General features: G+C 35.9%; 1 pseudogene; it reads right to left on the bottom strand.

The window, feature by feature from the left end:
• Positions 1–10405: 10405 nt before the first annotated feature.
• The window catches only part of LOC141498925 (crooked neck-like protein 1), a 29154-nt pseudogene continuing 18378 nt past the window's right edge, over positions 10406–21181 (bottom strand).

Below are 21181 nucleotides of genomic sequence, written 5' to 3'. Positions count from 1 at the left end.
GTCAGAGGTTTATCAATTCTATTGGTTTTTCCATAAAACCAGCTCTTGGTTTTATTTACTAGTTCAATAGTTTTCTTGCTTTTGATTTTATAAATTTCTCCTTTAATTTTTAGAATTTCTAATTTGTTATTAATTGGGGGGTTCTTAATTTGTCCTTTCTCTAATTTTTTTAGTTGCATATTTAGTTCATTGATTTCTTCTTTTTCTAATTTATTCATGTAAGCATTTAAAGATATAATGTATCCACTGACAGCTGCCTTGAATGTATCCCATAGGTGTTTTTTAGGTTTTTGCAAGGCAAATGGGATTAAGTGGCTTGCCCAAGGCCACACAGCTTATCCCATAGGTTTTGGTATGTTATATCATTATTGTCATTATCTGGGATGAAATAATTAATTCTTTCTATAATTTTTTTTTTTGCAACGCAAATGGGGTTAAGTGGCTTGCCCATGGCCACACAGCTAGGTAATTATTAAGCATCTGAGACTGGATTTGAACCCAGGTACTCCTGACTCCAAGGCTGGTGCTTTATCCACTATGCCACCTAGCTGCCCCGATCCACTCATTCTTTAAAATGAGGTTATTTAGTTTCCAATTATTTCTGGTTCTATATCTCCCTGACCCAATGTTGCATATGATTTTTATTGCATTATGATCTGAGAAAGATGAATTCACTATTTCTTCCTTTCTGCAATTGATCATTAGGTTTTTATGTCCTAGAACATGGTCAATTTTTGTGTAAGTGACATGTACTACAGATAAGAAAGTATATTCCTTTCTGATCCCATTCAATTTCCTCCACAAGTCTATCATGTCTAGGTTTTCTAACAATCAATTTTCCTCCATAACTTGTTTCTTGTTTATTTTTATGGTTAGATTTATCTAAATCTGAGAGCAGGAGGTTGAGGTCTCCCACTAGTAGAGTTTTGCTGCCTATGTCTTCCTGTAGTTCTTTCAGCTTCTCCTCTAAGAATTTGGATGCTATACAATTGGGTGCATACATATTTAGCATTGAAATTACTTCATTGTCTATGGTACCTTTTAGGAGGATATAGTTTCCTTCCTTATCTCTTTTAATGCTATCTATTTTTGCAGCTGCTTTGTCTGAGATAAGGATTGCTACCCCTGCTTTTTACACTTCAGCTGAACAAAATATATTTTGCTCCAACCTTTTTCCTTTACTCTATATGTATCTCTCTGCTTCAGATGAGTTTCTTGTAGGCAGCATATTGTAGATTCTCTGCTATCCACTTATGTTTTAAGGGAGAGTTCATCCCATTCACATTCAAAGTTGTAATCACTAATTCTTTATTGCCCTCATGTTATCTTCCCTCTGTTTGTGTTTCCCCCCTTTTTCCCCTTTATCCATATTCCCCAGTGTTTTGTTTCTGAATACCACCACCTTCAGTGTGTTTGCCATCTTATATCAACCCCTCCCCTTTTTTACCTCTTTCCCTTTTCCCCTTCTTCCCTTCCTTCGGTTAGTTCCCCCTTTTCTCCCCCTCCCTGTCCCCTCTTTTCCCCTTTTAATGCTTGAAAGGTAAGATAAGCTTCTTTACTTGACTAAGTGTGTCTAAGTTAACTTTAAGCCAAGTCTGATGAGATGAAGATTCAAGTGGTTCTCACTCCTCCCTTCTTCCTCTCAATTACAATAGATCTTTTGTATCTCTTGATGTAATGATATTTACCCCATTCTGTCTCCCTCTAATCTCCCTTCTCCTTATTGACCCCCACTTTTTAATGAAGTATTTTTTTATCATTCTGAGTCACAGAAAAGTTATGTGTCCATCACTTCTGTGTATGTATATTCTCTCTAATAGAGTTACAGTTCTCAAGAGTTATGAGACTCTTTCTCCCAAGTGCTTATATAGCCAGTTTTATCTCATTGTATAGCAGTTTTTTCCCCACTTTTTCATGTGTCTCTTGAGCCTCCTGTTTGATGTCCACATTTTCTGTTTAGCTCTGGTCTTTTCATCATGAAATCTTGGAAGTCTCCCTTTTCATTAAATGTCCATCTTTTTCCCTGAAAGAGAAGACTCAGCTTTGCTGGGTAGTGGATTCTTGGCTTCATTGCAAGCTCCCTTGCTCTTTGGAATATCTCATTCCAGGCCCTTCGATCCCTTAACATTGCTGCGGCCAGGTCCTGCTTAATCCTTACTGTGGCTCCTTGGCATTGATGTTTTTTCTTTCTGGCTGCTTGTAGGACTTTTTCTTTTATTTGATAGTTCTGGAATTTGGCCACAACATTCCTTGGTGTTTTCATTTTAGAATTCCTTTCCAGAGGGGATCGATGTAGTCTTTCAACAACTATTTTGCCCTCTGGCTCCATGATATCATGGAAGTTTTCCATCACTAAATTCTGTAATATTAAGTCCAGGATTTTTTCCTCTTCAATGTTTTCAGGAAGGCCAATAATTCTAAGATTCCTCTGTCTTGATCTGTTTTTGAAATCAGTGCTTTTGCTGATCAGGTATTTTATATTTTTTTCTATTTTTTCGATCTTTTGGTTTTGTTTAACACAATCTTGTTGTCTCATGAAGTCATTAGTTTCTGCCGATTCCATTCTTTATTTAGAGAAGATTTTTCTTCATTTATCTTTTGCAATTCCTTTTCCAGTTGGTCCATTCTATTTTTGAAGGACTTTTCTATTTGCCCAAGTATAGTTATGAGAAAATCATTTTCTTTTTGCATTTGCCCAATTGAAGATCTGAGAGAGCTACCCCTGCTTTTTTCACTTCAGCTGAAGGAAAATATATTTTGCTCCAATATTTTACCTTTACTCTATATGTATCCCTCTGCTTCAGATGAGTCTTGTAAGCAGCATACTGTAGGATTCTGGTTTTTAATCCACTCTGCTATCCACTTATGTTTTAAGGGAGAATTCATTCTATTCACATTCAAAGTTATAATTACTAATTCTTTATTGTCCTCTGTGTTATGTTTCCTCTGCTTTTTTTCCCCCCTTTCCCCCCCTTATCTATATTCCCCAATACTTTGCTTCTGAATACCACCCCCTTCAGTATGTTTGCCCTCCTCTATCCAACCCCCCTCCCCTTTTTCGCCCTTTCCCTTTGCCCCTTCTTCTTTCCTTTCCTTCTGTTGGGTCCCCTTTCCTCCCCTTCTCCCTTTCCCCTTTTTACACTTTAAAGGTAAGATAAGTTTCTTAACTTTAACTGAGTGTATATATATGTTAATTTTAAGAAAATCTGATGCAAGTAATATTCAAGCAGTTCTCACCTCTTCCCTTCTTTTCCTCTATTGCAGTAAGTCCTTTGTACCTCTTAATGTAATGGGATTTACCCCATTAAATCTCCTCCATCTTACCATCTCTTTATTGTCCTCCTTTTTTAGTAGGTATTATTTTTAAATCATTCTATCTGAGTCACAGAAAGGTCATGAGTGTCCATCACTTCTGGCTAAGTATATTCTCTCTAATAGAATTGCTATTATTGAAAATTATTAGATTCTTTCTCCCAGGTAAGGCTATAGCCAGTTTCTTCTTATTGGATAGCAGTTTTTGGAATAAGCTATGAATGTCCATCTCTTCTGGCTAATTAAATTCTCTCTAATAGACTTATTATTCTCGATAGTTATTAAAGTCATTCTCCCAGGTAGGGATATAGCCAATTTCATCTTATTAGGTAATACTGTTTTAAACATTTGCATATGCTCCTTGATTTTCCTGTTTGAAGTTTATATTTTCTATTAAGCTGTGGTCTTTTCATCAGGAAAAGTTGGAAGTCTCCTATTTCTTTAAATGTCCATCTTTTGCCCTGGAAGAGAAGGTTCAGTTTTTCTGGATAATGAATTCTTGGCTGCATTCCAAGCCCCCTTGCTTTTTGGAATATCATATTCCAGGCCCTTTGATCCCTTAATGTTGATGCAGCCAGGTCCTGTGTAATCCTTACTGTGGCTCCTTGGTATCTAAATTTTTTCTTTCTGACTGCTAGCAGGATTTTCTCTTTTATCCAATAGTTCTGAAATTTGGTCACAATATTACTAGGCATTTTCATCTTGGGATCCCTTTCCAGAGGGGATCAATGTATTCCTTCAATAATTATTTTTCCCTTTGGTTCCATGATATCAGGGCAGTTTTTTCCATTACCAAATCCTTTAATATTATATCCAGGCTTTTTTTCTCTTCAGTGTTTGAAGGGAGACTAATAATTCCTAGGTTATCTCTTCTTTTTTGTTGTTTTTTTTTTTTAGGTTTTTTTTTTTTGCAAGGCAATGGGGTTAAGTGGCTTGTCCAAGGCCACACAGCTAGGTAATTATTAAGTGTCTTGGAGCAGAGTGGTTCCCACATCTTAGGTTAGTCTGGCTGTCTGCTATCTGAATCTGGTTTACCCATGATCCCTGAAGACAGACCTTGAGGTATGTGTTCTTTTCCTAGCTTCTCTTCTGTGTTTTGTTGGTCGTATTTTTTTGAGAGGTTTGTTTCATGGTATAAATGAGGGAAGATCAGGAGACCTTAGCACAGGACCTGGTTTCTCTCTGCTATCTTGGTCAGAAGTCTGCAGTTTTTTTAACTAATTAAAAAATAAAAATCTAAGTCTCCCTTCTAATTTCCTTATCTCTTTATTTTTTAAAAGTGTCAAAGAGGAAAAAGAAAGAAAGACAAAATCCTTGAAGGACATTTTTTGAGGGCATATCTAAAATATGTCTCAAATTTTACCCTTATTCCATTAACACCCTGACAGGCGGTGGATGCTGTGTTTCATATGACCTCCTTTGGAATTAGTTTGTCATTGCATTGATCTTTTTACACTTTTTTTTTCTGTAGACTAAAAGAGACTTAAAATTTGTGTGTAGAGCAGTGAAGTGATCATGGGATGGATTAGAAAGATAAATATTCAGGTAATCATGTGAAAAGGGGATGAAAAGGTGAGTGAATGGGGTTATTCATAGTTGCTGAACAGCTTCTGTTGCTAACTTCTCAGTACTCTAGAATCTCTTATCCCTTTCCCCCCATAACTTCCCTTAGGGAACTCCATATGTAGGACTTCTTACTACATCCATTGAAGTCTAACCCCATCCATAAGTGGCAGAGTTGTATTCTGCAAATTCTCTTAAAAAAAAAACCAGAATATAATTATCTTGTGGGGCCACAGTTCAGTATAAGCTGGATACTACTTCTTTAATCTTTGCTACTTGATATATAGGGGTCCTATGAATTTAGGAAGAAAGGTTTTTGGGTGCAATACTGAAGACTTAAGAATCTGGACAAGCTCCCACTTTTAGCCCTCATCTCTGTTTCTCAGTGCTAATTTGATAGACTTCATTGAACAAAAATCTAGGGTTGAACTCTCTTCTTGAGCATCCAATATAAATTTGATTATATTTGTAGCAAAACACAGCTCAGAGTTTTGGCTCTGTTTCATTGTTTCAGAAACAAAAAAAAATGGGCTCACTTGACTTCTGGCCCTACGTCTATTTGTCCTTAAAAGTAGACTGTTCAAACTTCTTTGATGAGATCTAGTTGGTTTGAATTAGTCATTCTTTTGGTCTCTCTGAGTAATATCTCCTGAAGCAACTATTACAATTTTAGACAGTTCTTATTACTAAGGGCGGTTTTTCCATTTTTGTCCATATTTTTTCCCTAGGCAATTTACTGGCTTTTTGTGACCTCATTATTCCTTCAAAACACTCCTTGATGATTTTTACCAACCATCAATCATTCAAAAAGCATTTATTAGGCATCTTTTAAGGATCAGGCAATGTTGGGGATACAAAGATATTACTGAAATAGTCCTTGCCCTCAAGAGGCTTATATTTTCTCAGGAGATATTTGCATGTAAGTATATACAAACATATGTGAAATAAATGCAAGATAATTTTCCAGATGGGGCACTAGGAACTATTAGGAATGAAAAAGATTTCATGTAGGAGACGCAATTTAAACTGTGCTTTGAAGAAAATTAGACAGTCTAAGAACTGGAGGAGAGGAAAGAATTCATTCCAAATATAGCATTTAGTCAAAAGAAAGAGGCAGGAGACAGAATGTTATATAAGATGACAACTCAAAAGACCAATTTAACTGAAGTGAAGAATTCATCAAGGGGCATAATATATAATAAGGCTGGAAAGGTAGCTTGGAGCTCAATTGTGATGGAAGGGAAGGGGAATGGAAGAAACATTTAATAAGTGTCTACTCTGTTCCAAGCACTGTGATAATTGTCAAACAAAGCAAATGCCAAACAGAGGAGCTCATATTTGATCCTATGGGTGATAGTCACTGGAATTCATTTAGTAGAGGAATGACACAGACCTATCAATGGTTTAGACAGCTAGGTAGTGAAAGTATTAGAGAAGAGAGAGTCTTAAATTAAGAAGATCAATTAGGAGATTGTTGCAATAGTTTAAGCAAGAGATGATGAGCACCTGAACTAGGGTGATGGCTGGGAGAAGGGGACAGATGTGATGTGTTGTAAAGGTAGAAATAATAAGACTCAGGAACTGATTGGATATGGAAAGCAAGGGAGAAATAGGAGAGAGCACACAATTTGATTTCTCCCCTGAATTTCCTTTCTGGTGCATACAATTAGAAATTTTATGGTCCAGAGGAAATATTGAAAAAAAAGTAGGGTAGTTTAAAAAATGGGGGTGGGGATCTTGAATGGGAATGGTGCCACATGTTGATAGGATACTGACTGGTTTTGTCCTTTTTCAAAGAGGACTAGTGATATCATGGGGTCTTGACTTGGGCATGAATTGTAATTATATGAGATTTAAGGATTGGGTAAAAAAAAAAGAACTAATTCTTACTGGAGGTTTTAAGCAAAGGAGAAGAGATCTGGGGCTGATGAAGAGAAGTGTTGAGGTATGGAGTAGAGAACAGGAAGTTCAAGTATGAGTGAAGTTTTTCCTTTGAGAAGAATGAGGCAGAACTTGGTGAAGGAGTCTTGAGGAAAGAGGTTTGAAATGGATTTGGTGGGCTTTGTGAAAGAGTAGGTCTAAAAGGAATGAATAAAGAGGATTACCTTATAGCAATGAAGATTAAGGTGAGATTAGATAACAAAGCTGTTATTCTTCATTCTGAAAGAGGACCATGATCTAAGAGGTAAGGTTATGACATGCAAGTGAATTGGATTTAAGTGAGGGTGTGCTGTGCAAAGATGCTAGCATCATCTAGGTCCAGTGATTAGATATAAATCAAGACAACTGGAGATGATCCTGGAGGATCATCTGTGGGAGACCTTGGCCTTTTTAAGCTAAGGTCTTTCTCAGGTCTCGGTTTGACTGAGGCATTATCCATTCCATGATTAAGACAGATAAAAAAGAAATGAAGCAAAGATTGTAGCAAATAAGTAGTACCCAAAGTTGGAGTTTGGCTGCAGATAAATAATGATTGGCCATGGCGGGGAAGAAATTCAAGGGTATCTGAGAAGTCAGTGATAATAAAAATGGTTCAGCTACTATGAATTGCTCCATTCATTCCCCTTCCCTCCATCCTCCATACTATTACTTGAGTAGTCTGCCTAATTTATCCCCATGATCATTTCATTCCTTTACACAAAAATCTTAAGTGGTTCTCTCTCACCTATTGAATAAAATATAAACTTATGATTTGTTGGGTCATAGCCAGTTGTTTTGACTTTTATCTTGACTCCAATGACTCTGGAGGACAGAGTGAGGTTGATGATTTTGTGTAATTCTGCTTTACTGAAAGCCAATTCACTCACAAGTCACGACATCACCCATTATGTCATTGGTCCCCTTTGAGGATGAAGGACAAATAAAAACAAGCTCATGATTTTGGCATTTAAGAGCCTTCACAATTGATTCCAATCCACTTGTTCTGCTTTATTTCACAACATTCCTCTATATTCCAGTCAATCTGAAACTATTTTCTCTCCCTTGTTCTGTTCCCATCCACATCCATCTCCACATCTTTGATTATATAGTCCCTTGTGCCTGGGATTGATCCCCAGCTCCATTATCATCTATTAATATTCCTTTTTTTCTTCAATTCCTAGCTCATATGTTACCTCTTTCAGGAATCCTTCCTTTAATCTGTCATTTCCATTTTCATATTTCTTGTATATGTTCCTTTCTTTCTGATCATACGGGCACCACCCAAATATGAGCCCTCAGGTCCTCATACCCTCTAACCTAGATTATAACAATAACCTCCTAAATGGTCTCCTGACCTCCAGTCTCTCTCTATTTCAATCTGGCCTCTTCTCAGAAATCAAATTGATTTCCTCAAAACTCAGGTCTAATCACATCATTCCTTTATTCAATCAACTTTAGTGACTGTCTTTTACTTTGAAAATCAAAAGTAGAGTTCTTTGTTTAGTAGTTAACGTTCTTTACCACCTGAAATGTCCTGTTTTCCAGTCTTCTTAAACATTTTACTTCCCTTTATACACCCTATGTTAGAGTTTCTTTGGCTACCTTGCTCTGCCTTACACACAGTATCTATCTTTTAACAGACATAGGGCTTTACAATGGCCATTTGCCTGGAATTCCCGCCTGCCTCACTTTTGCTTCATGGCGTCTCTGGATTTCTTCAAGGTTCACTTCCAATCCCCTTTTCTGCAGAAAAGCTTTTCAGGTCCTCTGGATGCTAGTGTCTTGTTCTGAGTTGACTTCTGTTGACATTGTATGCATACCTTATATCTACATAGTCATTTGAATGTCATCTCCCTCATTAGAATAGCATCTTGGACTGTATTTTTTTCTTTCTGTGGATTCCTCAAGTTTAGACCAGTGCCTGGCAATGCATTGTTTTTTTTTTTTTTGTTTTGTTTTTTTTAAGGTTTTTGCAAGGCAAATGGGGTTAAGTGGCTTGCCCAAGGCCACACAGCTAGGTAATTATTAAGTGTCTGAGGCCAGATTTGAACTCAGGTACTTCTGACTCCAGGGCCGGTGCTCTATCCACTGTGCCACCCAGCTGACCCTGGCAATGCATTGTTGCTGGAGCTATGGATTGATGGAAGAGTTCCCAGAAAATAATGTGGAATTAAACTAGAAAAATCATTAAACTGTATGTGTCCTTGGACCTAATGATACCTCTGCTGACTCCAAGGAGCTCAGAGGCAGAGGAAGACAATTCCATATTTAATAGCATTTGTAGGATAGCAAAAAAAATAACCCAACAAAAACCCCCCAACATAAATAGTAACAACCAAAAATAATTGGAAACATAATGGGTACCCATCATCTGGGGAATGGTAAACAAATTTAGTAGTAAGAAAAGGATGCTGCAGAGAAACCTGGGTAAAGAAGCAGATGAGGGTAAATATTTTTTCTAGGTTGTTGCATTTTTGTTATTTTTATAATTTTTTTTTCAAAATACAAAATTTCTAAATGTCTCAGAAAAAGAAAGCAGAGATTTCAATTGGAATACTGAGCAAATGATTAAAAAGGAATAAGAATAGGTCCTGGGCCTGTAATTTTATGGGTAGAAGGAACTCCGGGTGAATAAATTCCCTTTACCAATTCAGGCCAGCACCTTTTTTTTTTTTTTTTTTTTTTTGTGACTTAGACTGTTAGTAAATAGGGCACTAGGAGGTTAAGAGATTAGTCAGGGTCACAACCAGTATAAGTCAGAGGCAGAACTTGAACCCAGGTCTCTCTGACTCTGAGGGTGGAACTCTAACCACTAGGTTATTCTAATAATGAGATGATGAATATGAAGAATTAAAAAAAGAAATATTTATATGAACAGATGCAGAATGAAGTAAATAGCACCAAGATATGATTTTACATAGTAATCACAGTAATGTTAAGGAAATCAACATTGAAAAGTTAATGAATGTAGTGACAAAGCTTTTTTTTGGAGTACTGACAATTCATCCTTTCTCTTAACCTCTCCCCTCAGCAGAGATTGTAGATTATAGGTATAGAATAATTCCTAAGTGGTTAGACAGAACCATCATATTGGTTATTTTTCATTAGCTATACTTCATTGTTTTAAGGGAAGGTTCTATTGGACAAGACAAGGATGTAGGAAATCACTGGGAAATGACGTTCCACATTTAATAATTGACAAATTACAATTATTGAAAAATGAAAAACAACAAATAAATAAATAAGATTGAGTATTTAGTATAACCTTTAAAAATTAAATAAGTGTCAGGGATATAGTTATGTGGAATGAGTCTTTGAGGTTGGGGAATCATTGTATTTTAGAAGGATGGGAGAATAAAAGCCAAAAGAATGTTTCAATGAAGAAAGAGAGGAAGTTGAATTCAATGGTGGTAAATTCAAGTAAACTTATCATGCTGGTGACAGAGAAGGAAGAAGAGCTCTGCTTTCTTTTTCTGAGACATTTAAAAAATTTTGTATTTTGAAAAAATTTCATAAAGAATAACAAAAATGCAACAATCTGGAAAACGGCAAGATTTACCCTCATCCATTTCTTTCTCCAGGTCTTGTTCTGCAGCATCCTTTTTTGGTACTAAAATTTTATTATTATCAGCAGTTTGAGGTTGGGCTGGTTTGCAGCTTCTGGAAAGATGCAATCTTAGTACTCTTCCCTGCCAGCATCAGAGCCAGCTTCTTTTTCTTCTTTTCTTAACTTTCCCTGGCATGAGTTTGTTTACTTTCTCTCCTTTTGGGATTCTGTTCCAAATTCATCTTGAAAATTTCACCAGGATTCTAGTAGCATGAGTATTACTTCTTTTTCTTCACAGTTTCTCATAGTTTGTTGGCTTCTTCATAAATTTGTCTACATTTAAACTTTCCTCATTTCCTGCAGACAGATCAAATTGAGCAAAACTGATCCATACCTTGATAAGTTTTCAATGTGACAATCTTCAGCAAAGGCTTCTTGTTTTTTTAGATTCTTCTTGGTCAATATCAAAAAATCAATACAGTATTTCTGAAGTAGCTATGGCAGGTCTAAGCAAGACTGGCTAATAGCCAACTAATATATAGTCCACCTCCAAGAATTGTGTCTAACTTGGCAAGTTTGATCCATGATGTGCAATTGTTTCATGCAAATTCCAAGAACTTTTCATAAGGTTTGGTCAAATTTTTGAAGCTGCAGGTCCAATTCAGTGTAAACTCTTAAAAAATTGTTTTTGGCACACTTAACCAGTAAGACTTCCCAAAACTCTCCTGGCAAATGGGACATTTTTCTGTCTTATTTCAAACTGGGCACATAGTAGTCATTTTCTGGCAAATGTATACTTTTTGTGAGGAATCAATGCCAAAAAATTTTGATTTACTTATCTGGTCTTCTCTGGATCCTTTGCCTCCAACTTCATTAAAGTGCATAGTTGATCCAGAGGAATAGATATCACTTCTAGTAATTTTTCTCTTGGATCCATGACACATTGATAATGACTCTTTCATACCCCTCTAGCATAGTTTTTGGTTCCACATCATTTTCCACCAATCACAAATAATCAAATTAGGCATAATAATTGGATGGATAAGCCTTCACTTTCCCCTTCATAGAATATCTATTTGCTCACACAATGTCATCAAAAAACCATGTATCTCCCAATTTCTTTGCAAAGAATGTGAATTTTTTTTTTTTTTGCAAGGCAATGGGGTTAAGGGACTTGCCCAAATCACACAGCTAGGTAATTATTAAGTGTCTGAGGTCAAATTTGAGCTCAGGTCCTTCTGATTCCAGGGCTGGTGGTTGCCATGGCATTGCCAGATTACTGCGCCACCTAGCTGCCCCCAAGATTGTGTAATTTTTAAAGAGTTTTTATGCTTCCTACTTCAAATCCTGTAGGGCATAACTGTAGATTGTACCCTTTTAAATTCTTACTGATTTTCTTTAAAGGTTACATAGGTCACATAGGTTCATTATATGCTCATCTCCAAAGAATTCCACAGTTCCTTTCTTTGCATGAGCAAGGTGACTATATTTTTCTTCATAGTAAACATACTTGATCTAGTTATTAATATCAGGGTACATCAGGCTAAATCTTTCATATATGCAACAAACCCTATCCATTGCTTTACATCTCATTTCAAAGTGAGTAAGCCAGGAAGTTGCCATTCCATTCAGTGATCAAATACTTGCCAATCTCCTTTCCAACATCTCCAAAGAAGAAGACCATGACATCAGGGAGGTGATGCCATGACAAACACATGAATTGGATTTGAGTGAGGGACTGCTGTGCTAAGTCACCAGCCTCATTTTCTCTTCCAGAGTCATTTGGGTCCAGTGGCCAGATATGAATCAAGACAACTGAGGATGGTCCTGGATTCAAGGTTAAGTGACTTGCCCAAGGTTATAACTAGTAAGTGTCAAGTGTCTAAGACTGGATGTGAACTCCCATCCACCTGACTCTAAGGCCAAGATGCATTTATACCAGAACTGGTTGACCGATGAAGAATGATGATGATCTTATCCCAGATATTTTGAGCATGATTTACTTGCGAATTCTACATTTCCATTTTGGTGTATTTTTAGTCAGAGAGTGATCTTTCTCCTATATAAATTTCTTTTGACTCTCTTCTCACTATGTATACTATTTGCAGTTCTGTTCTTCCTTATATCATCCTCAAAAATCTTTCTCTCTCTTAGTTTATAATCATTTAATTCCTCTAATCTGTGATTTTCTTTTGAGGAGTTGGTGGAAGAAACTCAAACTCTCTTTCTTTAGCTTCCCTTAAAAGCTGTTCTGCTGAGATCTGAGTACATGGGGTTTTACTGTGGGCCACTTTAGAGACTAGAATGCTTTTCTGTCAAGATGAAGGCCTCCACACTGGTGTGGATGGACCCCCAAAACTTTTCCAGTCCCCAGGTTGTGTCCTCCATGCTCCCTGGAACTGTGCAGACTCAAGTTGGCTGAAGATACAGATCACTCCCAGAAGGGACCTGAAGTGAAACCGTCATCTTGGGGATGGGACCTTTAATGCATCTCTACCACGTGATGGAGAGGATACTGCTTCCATAGTAACTGGCAGTATCCTCAGAGTTAGATTGAAGAGAGCTGTAGATGGGGTGAGTCAAGTAAGATTGGTCCATGTAGTGTCCTCTCTGTGATTTAGGACTAGGGGAGGTGGGTATGTCATGAAGCTTTTATCTTGTAGCATGTTTCTATCTTGTGTGAATTCAGCTTTAATGATTCTATATCTATATATTTTTTAGTTTTTTGGGTTGGACAGATCTTTATGAAACATCCATTTTGCTACTCCTGAGCTCTTTTCTCTCTATAATAGAATCAGTTTCATTTTTTTGTGATTTTGTTTGGTATTTGTGATGTCCTGTACTCCCTGACTCTACAAACCTCTTTCTTCTCTCTCTGTCTCTCTCTCTCTTTTTTAAGATTTTTCAAGGCAATGGGGTTAAGTGGCTTGCCCAAGGCCACACGGCTAGGTAATTATTAAATGTCTGAGGTCGGATTTGAACCCAGGTACTCCTGACTCCAAGGCCAGTGCTCTATCCACTGTGCCACCTAGCCGCCCCTCTTCTTCTCTTTTTGAACAAAATATTCATGCAATTATAGAGCAAAGTTGGAAGACTCCTTGAAGTAATTTATCTTAATCTCTCATTTTATAGATTAGGGGTGGGGAACCTCTTTTTCTGCCAATGGTCAGTTGAATATATTATAACATCATTCTTGAACCATACAAAATTATCAACTAAAATTATTCTGCTATATTTAACCAAATATTTAATTAATTAACCCCCCCAAAATCTCCTGGTTTTATTGAATTTTGAGTCCTGTCTGTGGTTGCCATGGCATTGCCAGACCAAAAGACTGTGGGCCGTATATTCCCTGCCCCTGTTATAGATGAGCTACAATAATTTTTTAAATATATGGTTTGATGTTACAGTTTATAAGTGATGATACAGTTTATAAGATTTCATTCTGGAGTCACATAAGCTAAGCAGTCCTAAAGACCATAAGTTTATAAGCGATGACAAATAGTCTATACTTTTCTAGTGTTGTGATTTATTTTGACCTATGTATATCTGTAAATCAAATTTATCAAATTAATCCTAGTGCCAGAGAACCAGATTAAAATGTATTTGGGAAATAACAAAATAAACAAAAATACAATACAAATAATGTTAATTTGTGTATGTTTGTGTTTTTAAAATTATCAATATGTAGCCTGTTTTTTTCTGAGTTTGACACTTCTGATGTAGAAGATTGAGGCTACTGATTGGACAAGGCTCCCAAACTATAGCAGCATTAAGACAACACCCATTTCTGGGATCACCACTAATGAATTTAGACTCACTCAATTTCTGGTCCCGAATATGAGACTCCCTTACATGATTCTGGCATCAATAAGCAGCCCTGCTGAATTTCTCAACACATATGGGTCTGATTAGGAATATCACCTTCCATATCTGGCATGGATTACCCTGTTCTCAACCAAGCCCAACTTTGAGATATAAAACTTCCCAGCTCAGACCTCACTCAGTGTGTCCTCCCACAGAGATCTTTCCCATAGTACGCATGTCCCTCACATGAGTGACCTTGGTCCTGTGTGTGGCTAAATCTGTATATGTATGCATGCATGCCTTCATGCTTCTATTTTTTTGCCTGTTTGCAGAGTAATAAAAATCATACTTATATTCTTTTCTTCTTCTTCTTCTTTTTTAGTTTTTTGCAAGGCAATGGGGTTAAGTGGCTTGCCTAAGGCCACACAACTAGGTAATTATTAAGTGTCTGAGGCTGAATTTGAACTCAGGTACTCCAGGGCTTGTGCTCTATCCACTGCGCCACCTAGCTGCCCCTACTCATACTTATATTAACTTCCCAATCACCACTTTTCTGTAAGTCTTCTAACCATGTTTTTGCTCTAACTTGAGCTACTAGGCTAAATAAAGCAAGGACTTAGGCTACTAGTGATTAAGCTGGACCAAAGTCAAATAGAAGAAGCAGAAATTGTACTGTCTCTCCTATATCAAATACAGTTCTTTATGCTGTAGACCTGGAATTTTTTATCTTTCTCATTTTTTTTACTTCATGAGTTTGAACTCAGTTGTTAGAAAAAGAACCATGTGGAGCCATTGGACCATATTCTCCTATGTTCACTTTTGTATTGAAGTATATTAATTTATATGTTTAATTATTTGGAAAATCTTAGCAAATTTTGTATAGTATTTCTTTTCCTCATCTCCTGCAACAGATGTTGCTATGTAAGCTGAAATTATCTTCATGGTGATCTTTTTAAAGATGTTTATCATGAAAACTTTCATATGAGATGACCGACCTTCCCCTGAAATGTTTCTTGGTGCTTGATTAAATCAGTTCCTCCTTTTATTTGTCTTTGAAAAGAAAATATTTGAGATATCCTACCATTTAATTGTAACTTCTTTTCATCTTCTGATATCATTCACAGTGAGAATGTGTAGAATTGTTATAATCATTTCCTCCTAGACAAAGATCTGATGTTTAAAATATGAGCTTCTAAATTAATATTTATAGAAAACTTATAGAAAATTTATAGAAACTGATTAAGATCTTCCTTCCTTCCTTCCTTCCTTCCTTCCTTCCTTCCTTCCTTCCTTCTTTTCCTTTTAATGGTTAGTCATGAAGGAAATTACTAGTCTATCAATAAATCAGTAATCTATTATTTAATATGCACCTATCAGGTGTCAAGTATGATCCTAGGCACTGGCAAAACCAGTACAAAGAATGAAACAATCCCTCCTCTGAATGGTCTCAACTTTCTAAGGGTGAAGAAATAAATACATGTAAACTATATACAGCACAAATATAAGGGGAACAAATATAAATTTGTAGAAAATAATGAAATATAAAATAATTTGGGAGGGAGTGCATTAGATTTCATTCAGAAGAAAATGTATGAGATACATCTTAAAGAACAAAGAGGTAATAAGGGAATACATCCCAAGTATGAAGGATATACAGGACAAAGGCCAAAGAAACACAAAATGGAATACCTTATATGAAGAATAGCAAAAAGGTCAGTTTGGCTTCAATGAAGAGTTCAGGAGGGAGAATAAGTTTCAATAAATCATGAATGAGGGGTGGCTAGGTACCATAGTGGATAGAGCACCTGCCCTGGAGTCAGGAGTACCTGGGTTCAAATCCAGTTTCAGATGCTTAATAATTACCTAGCTGTGTGGCCTTGGGCAAGCCACTTAACCCCATTTGCCTTGCAAACAAAACAAAACAAACCTTAAAAAAATCATGAATGAGAGATTGAGATCAAGTTGTATAAGACTTTAAGGGCTAAACTTACATTTTATCTTAGGGGTAATAGGAAGCCACTGAAGATAGTGGATTTAGGGGGATTAGATTTATGTTTAAGGAAGTTTTTTCCTCTAGCAGTGAGTAAGATGAACTGAAGTGAGGAGAGACTCATGGGAGGAAGACCAATGAGGAGGTTGTTGCAATAATTTAGGCAAGAAATTATAATTATTACAATGATCCATGAAAACCTCAAAAGACTCATGATGAAAAAAGGCTATCCACCTCCAGACAGAAAACTCATGGACTCTGAATACAGATTGAAGCATATTTTTTGTCTTTATTGTTCTTGCTTCTTTTTGGCAGCATGTTTAATATAGAAATATGCTTTGAATGACTTCATATTTTTTCCTTTTGTTTTGTAAATGACTTCATATTTTGATAGATATATTTCTTGCCTTCTAATGGGTAGGGTCAAGGGAGGGCAAGCATTTGGAACTGAAAATAATTTTTTTAAAATTAAAAATGAAATCAGGCAACACCTGATCTAAAGTAGCTACATGAGTAGAGAGAAGACATCACGTGAGAGAAAAGTCATGAAAGCAGAAATGGCAAGAATATTAAGAGACTGAAAATGAATGAAGAGAGAAGGTGAAGAGCTCAGGAAAATGCTTGGATTATGAATCTGAAGCATTGCAAAGATGGGGGTGCCTTTGACAGAAATAGGGAAGTTTAGAGGAGGAGAGAATTTAGGGGGAAAGATTAAAAAAGTTCATTTTTAGATATTTAAGATGTCTACACTCATTAGGCAATTTAGGCAATTAATGATAGCTGGTCTCCTGAAAGCATGTATTGCATATATAAAATCTTTCCAGCATGGTAAAACCTGCCAGAACTTTTGTTCTGATGAGATATTCCTCAAGAGCATAGCGTGACTTCCACATTACAGGAGAAATGGGAGTTTGATATTTTGGTCTTTGCATATAATAGATATTTAATGAATATTTTAAGAATTGATTTGAATTAAGCTGTTTGTTGAAAGACTTTGAGCTCTTGCCATGATGAAGGTAACTTGATATCCTAAAAGAAATACCAACAACCTACCAAACAGAGTAGATTTTTCTGTCATTATAAAGATATTTCTGTACACATTTCTTTACCACAGACAATATCTTTATAGTTGCAAAATCTACTGAAAAGTGATGCTTTTAGTTATGCTTATTATGCAAAAAGCATTTGATATGGCAAAGTAAAATTCAGCCTGAATTGCTCTCCTCCAAGAAATTCCATGTTAAGATCCTCCTAAATTCCTTGCTATCCTAAATACAAAAAAAAATTGCTGTTCAGTGGACCTGTAATTACCAGCAACAAGCAATTCACAAAACAAGGAAATTCTTGCTTGCCAATGGTGCTTATTACTGAGCTGGGTTCCTTGTGGAAGAACATCAAGCTTCAGAAAAGAGCTTCCTCAATTCAAGTCTTAACTAATCAAAAGAGATTGACCTAACAATCTATATAGGAAAAATGAAATAGATGAAAAATACCTGCTGTCCAAACTTCACTGAGTTAGAACACCAGACATATATTTGCAATGGTCTCTGAGGAATGGGAATAAGTTGGTCCCAGGAGTGAATAAATGGAAGAAAGCAGACTGGATTGAATTTGAGAAATGGGCAGTGCTTTTTAATGATTCCAAGCTGTCTTCCAATACAGAAAGAAGCAACTTTATCTTTCTTCTAAATGTTCTTCAGTGAGACAATGTTGCTGTGAATCTTGAAATACTGTAATACCTGAAGAACCAGTGTTAAACATATCTCTCTTTTCTTTAAAAAGGAGACACACAATGAGGACACACAGCCTACAATCTATTTTCAGTGATGATCTATATGCAACAATTGACCTAAAGAATATCTTTGGGCAACTAGGTGGTACAGTGGATAGAGTACTGGCCTTGGAGTCAGGACTACCTGAGTTCAAATCCGACTTCAGACACTTAATAATTACCCTTGGGTAAAGCCACTTAATCCCATTTGTCTTGCAAAAACTAAAAAAAAAAAAAAAAAAAAAAGATATCCTTGAGCTTCTTATCAGAAAAAGAGCAGGTTAATGTACTGAGGAAGAGATAATGCTTTGAAACAAATAGGCAATATCTTTGGCATGATTAGTCTTTATATATGGAAGTGTTTTGGGCCAGGCATGACTCTCATGTGGCATAGTGGTTCACAGTTGGAAGCAGGAAAAAAAAAATCAGCTAACCCTTAGGAATGTAGAGGCAGCTAGGTGGTACAGTAGACTTAAATTCAAATCCAGCCTCACATACTTAATAGTTGGATGATTCTGGATAAGTCACTTACCCTCTGCTTGCCTCAGTTTACTCATTTGTAAAATGGGGATAATGATATCACCCAGTTCCCCAAATTGTGAGGATAAAATGAGATATTTACAAAATGCAAATTTACTTCACAATGACATGAAGAATATACTGAGCTACAAAATAGCACTAGATTAAATTCTATGACCTACTCATTTGCTGTGATGGTTTATTGGGTCAGCAGAGTATTCTGACCTGAGATTCCATCCAGTCGAAGGCAAGGTTTTTTATATCTTAAATAACTGGGAAGTTATATCAGTAGTTGAAACCTTAATCCCCTGAACCAGTTAAGTTCCAAGTTTCCAAGAAACCTTTTCTTCCCTGTTTAGGAAGAAACTAGATTAGTTTTTGACCCAGCTGTTGTTCCTACTAGAGGAAAGAATATTCCTATTTATATTTATATTTAACACTAGTAATATTAGTAACATCATAGATTCATGGAAGACTTAGAGTGTAAATACATATTTGCTGTTTAACCTGTTAAGAAGTTTTTCTTTGTGCACCCCACTATATGTTGCCCTTTAGACAGCTATTTACTTTATATAACCCTGGTCTTGTCTATATCCAGAAATGTTTTTTTTAACCAATATATTTACTGTGGGAAGATCTTTGACCTAATCTGATCTCTCTGAATTAAGAATATTATACTCTTCCTCTTGTTTCATACTTATCCATGGATAGACAAATTATACAATAATAATAATAATATGGAAAATTATTTAGTAAAATGATATTATCTTTATTAAACATGAGAAGTTATTTACTTTATAGAGAAGCTTTCCATAAATTATTTTTTGTTTTAAAATGATATAGATATTATTTATTTGTATTTGCATGTATATTTATTAGACTCATGTTGTAATTTCTTTCTATATCAGGCATAAATGTATCAAAAAGAAATTTTTGAAAGTAATCATTATGCAATGATAATTACTAGCAAATTTCTTTTAAACACTAATTCAATAAAACAGACTACTTAAAGAGATGGAGACTGGAAACAAGTTGAATGCTAAAAGGACCAACAGGGAGAATGAATGAGAATGTGGGGAGAATGGACAAAGAAGTGAGCAGAATAGTGTCAATAGTTATCTGGGCATATTAGCAGTTCTTTCAAAAATATGTAGAAGTGGAAAATATGTTTGAGAAAGAGCATCTAGCAGGATCTTTAGAGGGTGTATATAACTCAATCTCATTTGACAGATTTGGAAGCTCAGAATCTGAGAGACTGAAGTGACTTGTCCAAGGTCACCTGATCAGATGTAGCAAAATCAGGATTTGAACATGGGTTCTTTGTTCCCAAATCTGCAATTACCTCAAAACAATGAACCCACAAACATTTATTAAGTACTTACTATATGTGGGGCACCAGAGACACAAAGATAAAACTGAAATGTTCTCTGTTCTTAAGGAGCTTCTATTCAATTGGGTGAATAAATATGAGCATAAATCAGGACATACAAAATAGATATAGGATTTTTTAGTGGAGGAATAACAAAATATTAATAATGATGATAGTGTTTCTATAATGCTTTTTAAGGTCAACAAAGCATTTTATAAATATTAACTCCCATTATTCTTAGAACAATCCTAGGAGGTAGATATATTATTATTTCCTTTTCATAGAATGAGAAGCAATCAGAAGCTAAGTGACTTGCTTAAAATCATACAACTAGTAAGTGTATAAGGCTGGATTTCATCTCAGATTTTCTTGACACTGGGTTCAGCTCTCTGTTCACTCTGCCATTAACTTATCATTATAGGAGTCATCTAGGAGGTCACAATTTTTTTCTAAGCTTTAGAGGAAACTAGGGATTTCAAGATATGGAGGAGAGGAGGGAACTAATTCCAAGCATGGGAAAGTGTTACAGACTCTGGACATGGAATATGGCTACATGAGTGGAGAGAATAGATGACAGATGTGATAGAGACAGACGTGGAAGCCGATTGAGTATGTAGAGTCAGGGGGAAAAATGCTTGTCATTTTAATTTCTTTAAAGTAACCTCCTTTTCAGAGGAGACCACTGGAATTTTTTTCTGAAAGAAAATTGTGAAGATTGATGAAATGAGAACTGAAAGCCAGTTGAGTTTCTTCAAAAAAAGGCTACATTTGAATGGAAGGGTTTGTTGTTGTGGTTACAGCAAGTGATTTTTAAAATGACAGCCTAATTTTTAGTAATTTAACATCTTATATACAATCATATTATGTTGGTTGGTTAGTTTTATTTTTTCCATATAAAGTTACTCTGACCAATATAATATATATACTCAATGCATTATAATAAACTCATGGTAAAATCATGAAACCCTACTGTAAAATCATTTGGCTGATAGCCAATTTATAGCATCAGTATTATGAAAATAATTGCCCACTGGTATGCTGCTTTACCCTATTTTTTTTCAGGATATGCCCTCTAGAGATGGGAAGGGGGTTAACTGGCTCTGAGAGTTTGATCTCGATATATGGCAGGTGAGAAAAAATTCATATAATTTTAAGAATGTTTCTTACACCTAAGCCAGTAATCATAGAAGCAACTATTAAGTCATCCAAAAGTCAGTGACAAATTCAAGTCATAACAGATCTAGTGGGATAGGCAAGTAATGAGTTTTGGAATAAGATCAAATTAAGGCAAATCCGCACAAAGAAAAGAATCAGGAAAATAATTCAGAGGACCTAAGTGATTTGTTTTTTGCAGAGAACTTGTTCTATGTACTATTATTTCAT

The sequence above is a fragment of the Macrotis lagotis genome, chromosome X (assembly GCF_037893015.1).
Source record: "Macrotis lagotis isolate mMagLag1 chromosome X, bilby.v1.9.chrom.fasta, whole genome shotgun sequence".
Lineage (NCBI taxonomy): Eukaryota > Metazoa > Chordata > Mammalia > Peramelemorphia > Peramelidae > Macrotis > Macrotis lagotis.
Note: the sequence above shows the minus strand (reverse complement) of the source record. Positions and strands in the feature narration are given on the sequence as shown.